Source organism: Papaver somniferum, chromosome 7, assembly GCF_003573695.1.
Source record: "Papaver somniferum cultivar HN1 chromosome 7, ASM357369v1, whole genome shotgun sequence".
Taxonomy (NCBI): Eukaryota; Viridiplantae; Streptophyta; class Magnoliopsida; order Ranunculales; family Papaveraceae; genus Papaver; species Papaver somniferum.
The window spans coordinates 136,287,793-136,297,248 of NC_039364.1; the positions used below are offsets into that span (position 1 = coordinate 136,287,793).

Below are 9,456 nucleotides of genomic sequence, written 5' to 3' on the forward strand. Positions count from 1 at the left end.
ATTTTGATGTCCTGGCCTGCATGCTTTCCACGTATTTTTCTATATATACGTGTCTGATGGTGAGATATATGTATACACACCTATCACCATCTCATGTCATGCCATTGTAATGGTATATTCAAAAGTTGATGTTAGGTTTACAGGATTGCTATAGGAGTACCAATTTACACGACGGTATATCAATCCAAAAAAATGTGGCATGTGATAGTTTCCTTTTCATATGGAATTGGTACGCATAATTTTGCACCACCTGCAGCAATCTTGCAGGGTTTAACTGTGAAAGTTTTGATCTGATCATTTTTGGAAGCCGGGTATTATATTGGTATAACGAAATGCTTAGGTTATACTCACTCCGTCTTAGTTTATTTATCTAAATTGGACTTTTTTTTTATCCTAAATTAGTTGTTAAGTTTCATATTTTTTCCCATTTTATCATAATTTACCCCTACGTTAGGATCAGGTCATTGTGTTGAGAATTGTGTAATTCTATTTCCCATGCACATCTTAAATACTCATCTCTCAACATATCCTTTATTCTCTTTGCTCCAACTAAAACAATTTTTTTTTTTGAATTCTTAAATACTAGACCAAAAAACTAAGTATCTTAAATACTAACTTGGGAGTAACTTTGAAAAATATTTTCCTCTCTCTACTTTTCTTAATCTGTGTGTAAAAATCATTTTAAGCAAGTAACTAGGACGGACAGGGACGGAGCTATGCAAAGACAAATGGATCCCCGGACCCCACTTTTTTGGATCTTAGTGTAAATATAAGAGGATTTCTAGTTAAAATCAGGCTTTTATGCGGGCAAAAACGATAAAATGATATGAATTATATCCCTTGTTTTGATTTGACTCCGCCAGCAAAGCCCCTTGGCTCCGTCACTGAGGACGGAGGGAGTATCAAATTGTATTTAGAGTCGCACTTACTTGAGTTTAGTTTGCAAGGGTAAGTGCAAAAATGAATGAAAAGTTTTTTTTTACCCATGAATGTGAAATAGTGAAGCCCTAAAATATTCTCTCCATCACATAAAAAGCGTGTTTTTCAGAAAATGAAAAACTCACTTTAACTTCATCTTGGTAGTAACAACTAGATTCCGAAAATAAAAACTTCAATGAACGAATAAGCTCAATTTTCTTGCTGTACCCAGTACAATTCCAAAATTTAGTGATATTTTACTCTCATGAGTATCTAATCGAGGGAGGTGGATATTATCAAGCGACTAATGAAAATAGTATTAAGGATAAAATAATGACATGAAGGAACTGGGTATTAGGGAGCACAAAATTTATAAACACTATAGTATTGAACGTTAGCAGGAAAAGAACGTCACTGATCACATCCTAGTTTCAAAGAAGAGACAAAATGCACGTCCAACGAATTTTAGAAGCATGTTCCAAAAAAAAAATACCTCCTTTAATAATTGTGTAGAGAACAAAATTTCCTACCTTGATTGATTAAACAAAACCTCAATTAGTTAGAGCAAGGTGCTGAAAGGTGCTGATAACGTGATAAAGTAAAATGGTAAGATAGAAGATAAAGAGAGAATAATGTTAAAGAGTAGAGAAAAGAGAAATCAGTATTTCTCATTACTTGTCTACTTCCTCCTTTATATACATAAAGAGTAGGGATTTAAGTAGTAAACTTATTGGTTAGTAAAGAATAAACCTTACATGTGTTAAGTACAAAGAGTGAAGCCTACATGCATGTCTCCGTATGTGGTGGTCAGACATTTCCCCACTCATATTTCTACAACAATTCTATCTTTTTCTTGAAATTTTTCTCTCAATCATAACGATTTTTTTATTGAGATACATTTTGAGATAACCAATTAAGTTATTCACCGATTTCGATCGAATCAAGTTCAAAATTATTCAAATTTATTTTACGAATCAATCAATCTCTTACTCCATCCGTTCTTTTTTAATAGGCCAGTTTCTATAAATAAAAGTTTCAAAAAAATATGTCAGTTTGGGAAAGTCAAATGTTACTTTAATTTTTTGGGACCACTTTTCTCTTAACTACACTTTACTTCTTTCGCTACGGGGACCATTTCGCTTCACTTCTTTTATTGACAAGTGTCATGAAGACCACTTTCAATGATTAGTTCTCTTAATTTACTTAAATTTCGCTAAAAACAAAACCCGCCTATTAAAAAAGAAGGGAGTATTTGAAAGAAGAAAAAAAAAAGAAAAAAAAAACTTCATTATCATCTTCATTTTCTTCTAATTCTTCTTATTCCAATTTTATTTTTTGTCTTTTCTTTAATCTTTCATCTTTAATTACAGGACTGGATATCTTCGTCTAATGGATCAGTTGTTTCTAATCTATCATTTATTGAGAGACATTTTGAGATAACCAATTAAGTTATTTACCGATTTCGATCGAACATAATCAACAAACAAATTTCAAGTTCAAAATTATTCAAATTTTCCTACGAATCAATCGATCTCTTATTTGAAAGAAAAAAAAGAAAAGGAAAAAAGAACTTCATTATCATCTCCATTTCCTTCTAATTCTTCTTATTCCGATTTTTTTTTTTTTTTTTTTGTCTTTTCTTTGATCTTTCATCTTTAGTTACAGGATTGGATATCTTCATCTAATGGATCAGTTGTTTCTAATCTATATATTTTTTACTGGAAAATCTAGAGGTTGTTGTTGGTGGTTGATTAAAGAGTGTTTAGAATTCGTGAATAATTAGGATTATTGGGTTTTTCCATAACTTGAATTTGCAGGCTAAAAAGATTACAGGGAAGGAGCTACATCCATAGAAATTTACTTATTTCTTCACGAGGAATTGCCTAAGAGAATCGCTAGAAGAGCCATTGATTAAGAGAGTTTGCCGTTTGGACCAGCTGTTTTACGGGTGCAATTCATTTACTTATAGTCTGTTTCATTACTATGCGTTTTGATGAATTTGGATGATTTCTTTGTGGGTTTTGATTAATTTGATCATTTAGATTGTGCGTATTGATTTGTTTCATCATTTTGGGATGTGGGCATGGTTATTTTGTTTGATTTGTTATCTCTAACTCCCTTTCATAATCATGTTCCTAGCATTTTACCCATCATATTTAATTTGTAGGAGCATGAAAGAGGAGGTGCCCTACAGAAATTGGAGTTGTCACTCAGTGCATTACACCACCACCTAGAGTGACTGACGGGTACATTACAAACGTGCTGCTGAAGATCAACGCTAAAGTAAGCTTTTCTACTGGCTTGATTCTCTATTTCTATTTTTATTTTTATTTTTATTCAATTGGCTTGATTATATTATTTACTTGCATTTCATCTTTCCATCGTGGTATGTTGTCTTAATTTGCATTTCTCTCATTTTATTTACGTTTTGTTTGTCATATATATAGCTTGATAGTATGAATTCCTATTTAGCTGTTGAACCCTCTTATACTAGCATTCCGGGAAGAACTCCCACTATGATCCTTAAGATGGATATGTCGCAAGGGTCTCCTGGCCAGTCTGGTGTAACATCTATAACTGCAGTAAGTATGTTTACCTTATGCAGTTTATTATGATTTTGATGGTGCTTGAAGACTATCTTTACCCGTAGAAAAACATATATTGATCGGTCAATTCTCGAAACATGCTCATTGGGTGGTTGGCTCCAGGGGATGGCCTGTGATCTCCAAGTACAGAGCATCAGTGAGGACTCAATCTCCAAAGGTTGAAATGATTGATTCTTTGTTCAAGGAATTGTCAGATAATCAAAAGGATAAAGGAATTATTGAGTGTATTATTTTCTCCTTTAATTGTGTTTTAATCAATGTTTGGCTTTGATATCACACATGATTTTGCTGAATTGTTCTAATATTTTATTTCATTCCTAGGGAGCTGCTTCGAGATTTTTATTACAGTTCAGGTTGAGAGAGTGTTTGTGCTTTTATTTTGCGTTATTTAGAATTACTGAAAACATCGTATCATGTGTAGATGTAGTGTCTATGGTTGCCATACTGACTTGCTTGTGCTTACCGGATTGGGTATATGTGCTAAGGCACTCTCAGGGAGTTGTGATTATGATGTAATACTACTTTAGTAGGTATCACTCTGCATGTGCATTTTGTAGTTGATCTCCTGTTTCTGGTTCAGCGTCAACACTAAGCAATGAAAGTACTACCACTATAATACTAAAGCTATTTGCCAAATTGTACAACTACGATGCATGTTTGCAATATTGTGTTGTTTAAAAATGTTAATGAACTAGTGAACATCCGTAACTACTCTCAAAACCATGTTATTATTTGGGGATATCCTACCATGTCAAATGTATGTAAATTAGTCATCTCTCACCAGAACACCAGAACCACTGAGAAATAAATTAATCATCTACTTTTTTCTTTGGTGATGCAGCTAGCTACCCTTACTGGCCATACATACAGAGTTCGTCATCTCCCTTGATGGACAAGTAGTTTTTGAGTTACACTACTTATTAAACTCAGCAATATCAATGGGATTTCCTTATCCTATGTTTATTGGTATACTTTCTTATCTTAAAATTAAAATTACTTAGCAACAAACAATTGCCACAGGAGCAGGCGATGAAACGCTTCGGTTTTGAAATGTATTTCCTTCTCCAAAATATCAAGTATGTTCTTGCCTCTTAATTCAATAATCTGATGAATAGATGCAACTTTTTGTCCTGCACGACACGGTTCTATCAATCATCCGCTAGAGCAACAAACTTAAATCCTCTTCCATCAAAGTATTCATACTAACCAAAGAAAATTATATACACATATTTTTCTCTCTTAGTTCTTTTTCTTAACTCGATCATGTTAGCTAACCCTCTCCCTTGATTTAAATAAATCTCATTTTTATATTTTGCTCTTAATTCAGAACTCTGATAGCTATATAGGAGAATCTGTTGACCGTATAGTACCACTGACACGTTAAGCTACGACAACATTAAAAATCCTTGATGCTTAAAAAACAAGAAAACAAATACGAGCCTGGAAAAAAAATAAAATAATTAGGAGGATTACACGTTAATAGAAAATTAGACTATGGTTACGCAAAAGAGGAGCCAAAAGAGTTTTAGGAAGGAAGAAACGACGAAACCACATAAAAAAACGACGTTATTTATTTTCTTCTTCTCGATGATTTCCTTAATTTCCCACAGAGGTATAGATGTATAGTGTGGAGGTGTTGAAGAAACATTTCCTTGGCATTATCTGGTCGGCCCTCCTATTGTGGCAGCGACAACGATCACCTAGTATTTTAATGATCAGATCATCTTGATCGGACCTAGATATATACAATTATGTAAAATTAAATAATTTGATTTGGAATTTTTAATGAAATGTGTGTACGAAAAGTTTGGGTTCAGACATTTATTTTTCGTAGCTCTTCGAAGCTCAAAGATAAAATTCAAAGTTAACACTCGAGTTCGGTTATTAACCAAAACACAAACTGTTTGGAACAAATATTTTCGTTCCTAAGATAATCACCGATATCATTTCTGTTTTGAGTTAGAAACAATTGATATGGATAAGTGTTGCTTTTTTCGACAAAAAAACCGTCACTGAATAGTCAAGTAAGCCAAATATCCATATATTCAGGCATCTAATTATTTTAGCTATCCGAATCTCATATTCGGGTATCTATTTTTGTAGTTATTCAAATCTCAAAAATAAATTAGGCTCGGTCATCAATCAAAATGAAAATAAATAATAACAAAAAATGTTTGGCTGTTAATATATCAAATGCTCCGAATCTAACAATAAAAGAAAAGTTTGATGTTCATCGTGTACTTAGCCAAAAAATGAAGATATTTTTTTCTTGATTAAGATGTTGTGGTCTCGCTATTTTATCTTGATCTGTTAAATGTTATTATAGTTACTACATCTAGTATACCAAATGCTCTGAATCTAAAAATAAAAAAAGATGTCTATGTTTCTGAGGGGAGAAAAACTATTTTTTTTTTCCTTATTTAGGTGTTTTTTACTTGATGTTTTATCTCGATCCATTAAAAATCATCATCATTACTGTCATATAAATAGATCTAGCCATTCATCTCTAAATTCGACTCACCTTCTTGACAAAAAAACAACAACATGATTAAATTCTCATGTCGTGATCCGTATGTACGTTATTAATCAACTCTCTCCAAATCAAAAACTAAATTTATACGATGATTGATATGCTATCACACCTTAATTAAAAACCTCTTAAATTTAATATATCTTAGTGAAGAACTGTATAAAAGTAATACTAAAACTTAAAAGGTAAAACAGTATTTTGGAATAACACTAAAACACCCCCTAGCAAGTTTCAAGGGTGGCATTAGTTGGTTTAAGCACAAACCACATTTTTATGTAGCCAAAACATTTGTCAAATATAACCCATGTTCGGCAAATAATTTTCCCATGGCTAGTTTGAGGTTTACCCTTTTATTTGAGAAAGACAAAATCAGGTTATTTTGAAATAAAACCAAAAAACTAGTATCCAATTATTTTTACTAATAGTCAACATGTTTATGATCAGTTTGTGTTCATTGATCATGTTAATTGTGAACTAATTATTTTATTTTAGTTGTGAAATTAATTGTTATTAATAATCAAAATATTTTAAAAAAATGATAAATGTTTTTCCTAAGCTGATCAAACTGGAATTGATGGATACAACGGCCCACGTAGGCCGTTTCTGCTTTGATGTTCTTTATTCAATTAAACACAAAGGAATCGTCGTATAGTGGGGTATCAACCGATTTTTTTGAAGAAAATTGCACTCTAAAATCGGTCAATATTGATATTCGTATTGATAGTAGCTTCAAAAACAAATAGAAAATGACAATTTACTCTTATCCAGAATCGGTCGATATGGATCTCCATATCAGCCTATTATGTGTTGATGTTGAACAATATCAGACGTTGTTAGAGATTGCTCGGTCGAACTCACAAGTGTTGCTATCTCAAGCTTGTTGTCAAATTTAGTTGTCAAAACTATATCTTGATTTCTAGTCTAGTTGTCAAATTTAGTTGTCAAAATTTAGTTGTCTCGGCAGTTTAGATCAATTCCAGAGAGATGGACTTTTCCTTCATGATACTCATAGAGCCTTCTACAAGCTAGTAGTTACAGGAATTGATGCTTCTAGACAGATAAAACTTGATTTTTATATGTTCTCTCATGTTTGGACCGACTTAAAATCTCTGGATCTTATGCAACATGATATGAGTTATGTGGTTACCTTGGAAAAGGAGTTTGTTTGGTTTTACTACTTCTGGAGGGTGTGTCCTAGTATTTACTTTAGTAAGAATGATAGTTTGTTTTCTAAGATAAGTTTTGAAGAAACTGTTGACGTTTCTTTGGATATTCTAAAGTTTCAGTGGTCTATTTGCCTCCTTTTTGTATTGGGTATTTTTCTAAAGTTTATCCTTATATTCATTCATTTTCTTGGATCATTTGGGATCTTATGCTGGAATTTGATTTGCATTCTTGTTGGATATACTTTGGTGGCAGATTTTTAAGTCAGTTTACACCTTCGCGGACTTGGGTTGTTAGTGCTTATATCTGGTATGGGTATAATGAGGTTTTTATTATTGGGTACAATTGGTCTGGTTGGATGTATACAGGATATTTCTTCTCTTCTTGGTAAGTTCTTGAAGATTTTATAACTATATTTTTCCTATTCAATCAATCTACATAGGAGGCAACCCATCGGTTTTGTATCTATATCCCTTTTATTTTTAGTTTTTCTTAGTTTTGCGTATCATATCTTGCATTCCCATCTTCGATTTTACAAAGTCCTAAATCTATAGTGAAAGCTTTGACGAAATCTGCTTATCAGAAAAATTATGTATGCGCAATCATTACGAAAACAACTCTCGAGACTTCATACGGAGTCCGATTTGAGTGGTTGACCCAAAATTTTAAAGAGGACAGACTTACCTTTCTTTTACAAAAAGAAAATTTTAGTTTGGAGTCTGTTAAGTTGGACCGATTGGTCTGGACATTTGAGTTTCGATATTTTTCCAGAACTTTTTCAGATTGTTTGTTTGTCTGTCAGTCCGGAGGCTATAAATGTCAGAACGTTTATCGAAACACTGTGCCCTTAAGATAAGTTATATAAAAGACATAGGCGAACAACTTTCGTTTAGGATGTTTTTCCTAGTTCCCTATCCATTAGTACAGTTTTTTGAGTTTTTCCAGGTTATTACGTCAGAATTCAGAATTTTCGGTTTTGAACATTGAGGACAATGTTGAGTTTAAGTGTGGGGGAGTAGTTAAGCATGTTTGGATAGTATATTATATTAGTATTCACTTTCCTAGGCCACTTTTAGTGTGCATAAAAAAAAATTCTTTGATTTCTTGCGTTCTTGAGACTTCATCTTTTGGAGTTAATTATGAGTTATTTAGGATGATACACTAAACCTTTTTAGGTTGAAACAGTTCTTACAGCTTTAGATTGAGTTCCACTATATCTTTCTACAATCCTTTATTATATAAGTTCTTAATTGAATGCGAAACTCAGATGCTAGCAATAGCATGGTAGTCGTTTGAAAGATTAGTCCTCGCAATTTATCATTACTGAATCACTTTCTTTTTATTTTTTCAGTTTTATGTTTCTCTAAGTGATTTGGTGGGATCCTAGTACTGCCATGGATGTTGTAGCAAGGTAATCATTGGTTGAGTTTTTTCTTATAAAAGTCCCATAAGATAATTGTCTTACACTCATAAAGAGTGAGCCAGAAAATCAAAAATTTATATAAGGCTCCTCTTCATACATCGACACTTAAAATAAATAAATAAATACAACGAGAAGATTCTCCCTGTCTCCTTTGCGTAAACAAGCATGGAACACAGGATCCATGGGAATTAATTATGTAGTCGACGAAATGAGTGAAACCTATTATCATTATTTAGCAAGTCAAAAAGACTAATGATGAGGTTCTCGACACTTGGATAGCAGTATGTGTGAAACATTTTCCCTGTCTCCGTCGCCTAAACAAGCGTGGAACGCAGGATCCAAGGGAACTATCACATATTTGCTGAAAAGAAACATGCGCTTAGAGTATCTAATCATGTTGTCGAGTTAAGTGGCTGTTTATCTCAACCATTGCACTAAATATATATATCCTTTGACGACACTCATACAAGTATTGTGGGTAACAACTTTCACCTTAGTCAACATTTGCACAGTTCACTTTTATATTTTCATTCTCTTATCTATCCATGTGATTTCAGTGAGAGACTGTTGCAAAAATGTTGAGAAACATTGCAACAAGTAGAATGACTATCTTAGTAGAGTTTTGCAATCAGGTTGAATGTCACACGTAAGTAATTGCTTGTGTGTGATGATTGGAATGTATGTGGGATGTTTGCAGCTAAAGAACCTATGTAAGTTGATTATCTTATTAGCTACTACTTTATGTCTATCCTTAGTAGTTATTCCAAGGAGATAAATTGGAGTATGTTTTATGGGTATACCTCTTCTAAACCCTC

General features: G+C 32.9%; 1 long non-coding RNA gene across 3 annotated transcripts; it reads left to right on the forward strand.

The window, feature by feature from the left end:
• Positions 1–2,531: 2,531 nt before the first annotated feature.
• On the forward strand, positions 2,532–8,626 carry LOC113298525. Of its 3 annotated transcripts, XR_003334216.1 has the most exons (5): positions 2,532–2,866; positions 3,086–3,201; positions 3,391–3,500; positions 3,627–7,605; positions 8,570–8,626. It is a non-coding gene; the product is annotated as an uncharacterized LOC113298525 (long non-coding RNA). The 3 variants fall into 3 exon arrangements; XR_003334215.1 differs by having other exon boundaries at positions 3,413–7,605; XR_003334217.1 differs by lacking the exon at positions 3,391–3,500 and having other exon boundaries at positions 4,366–7,605.
• Positions 8,627–9,456: the final 830 nt, after the last annotated feature.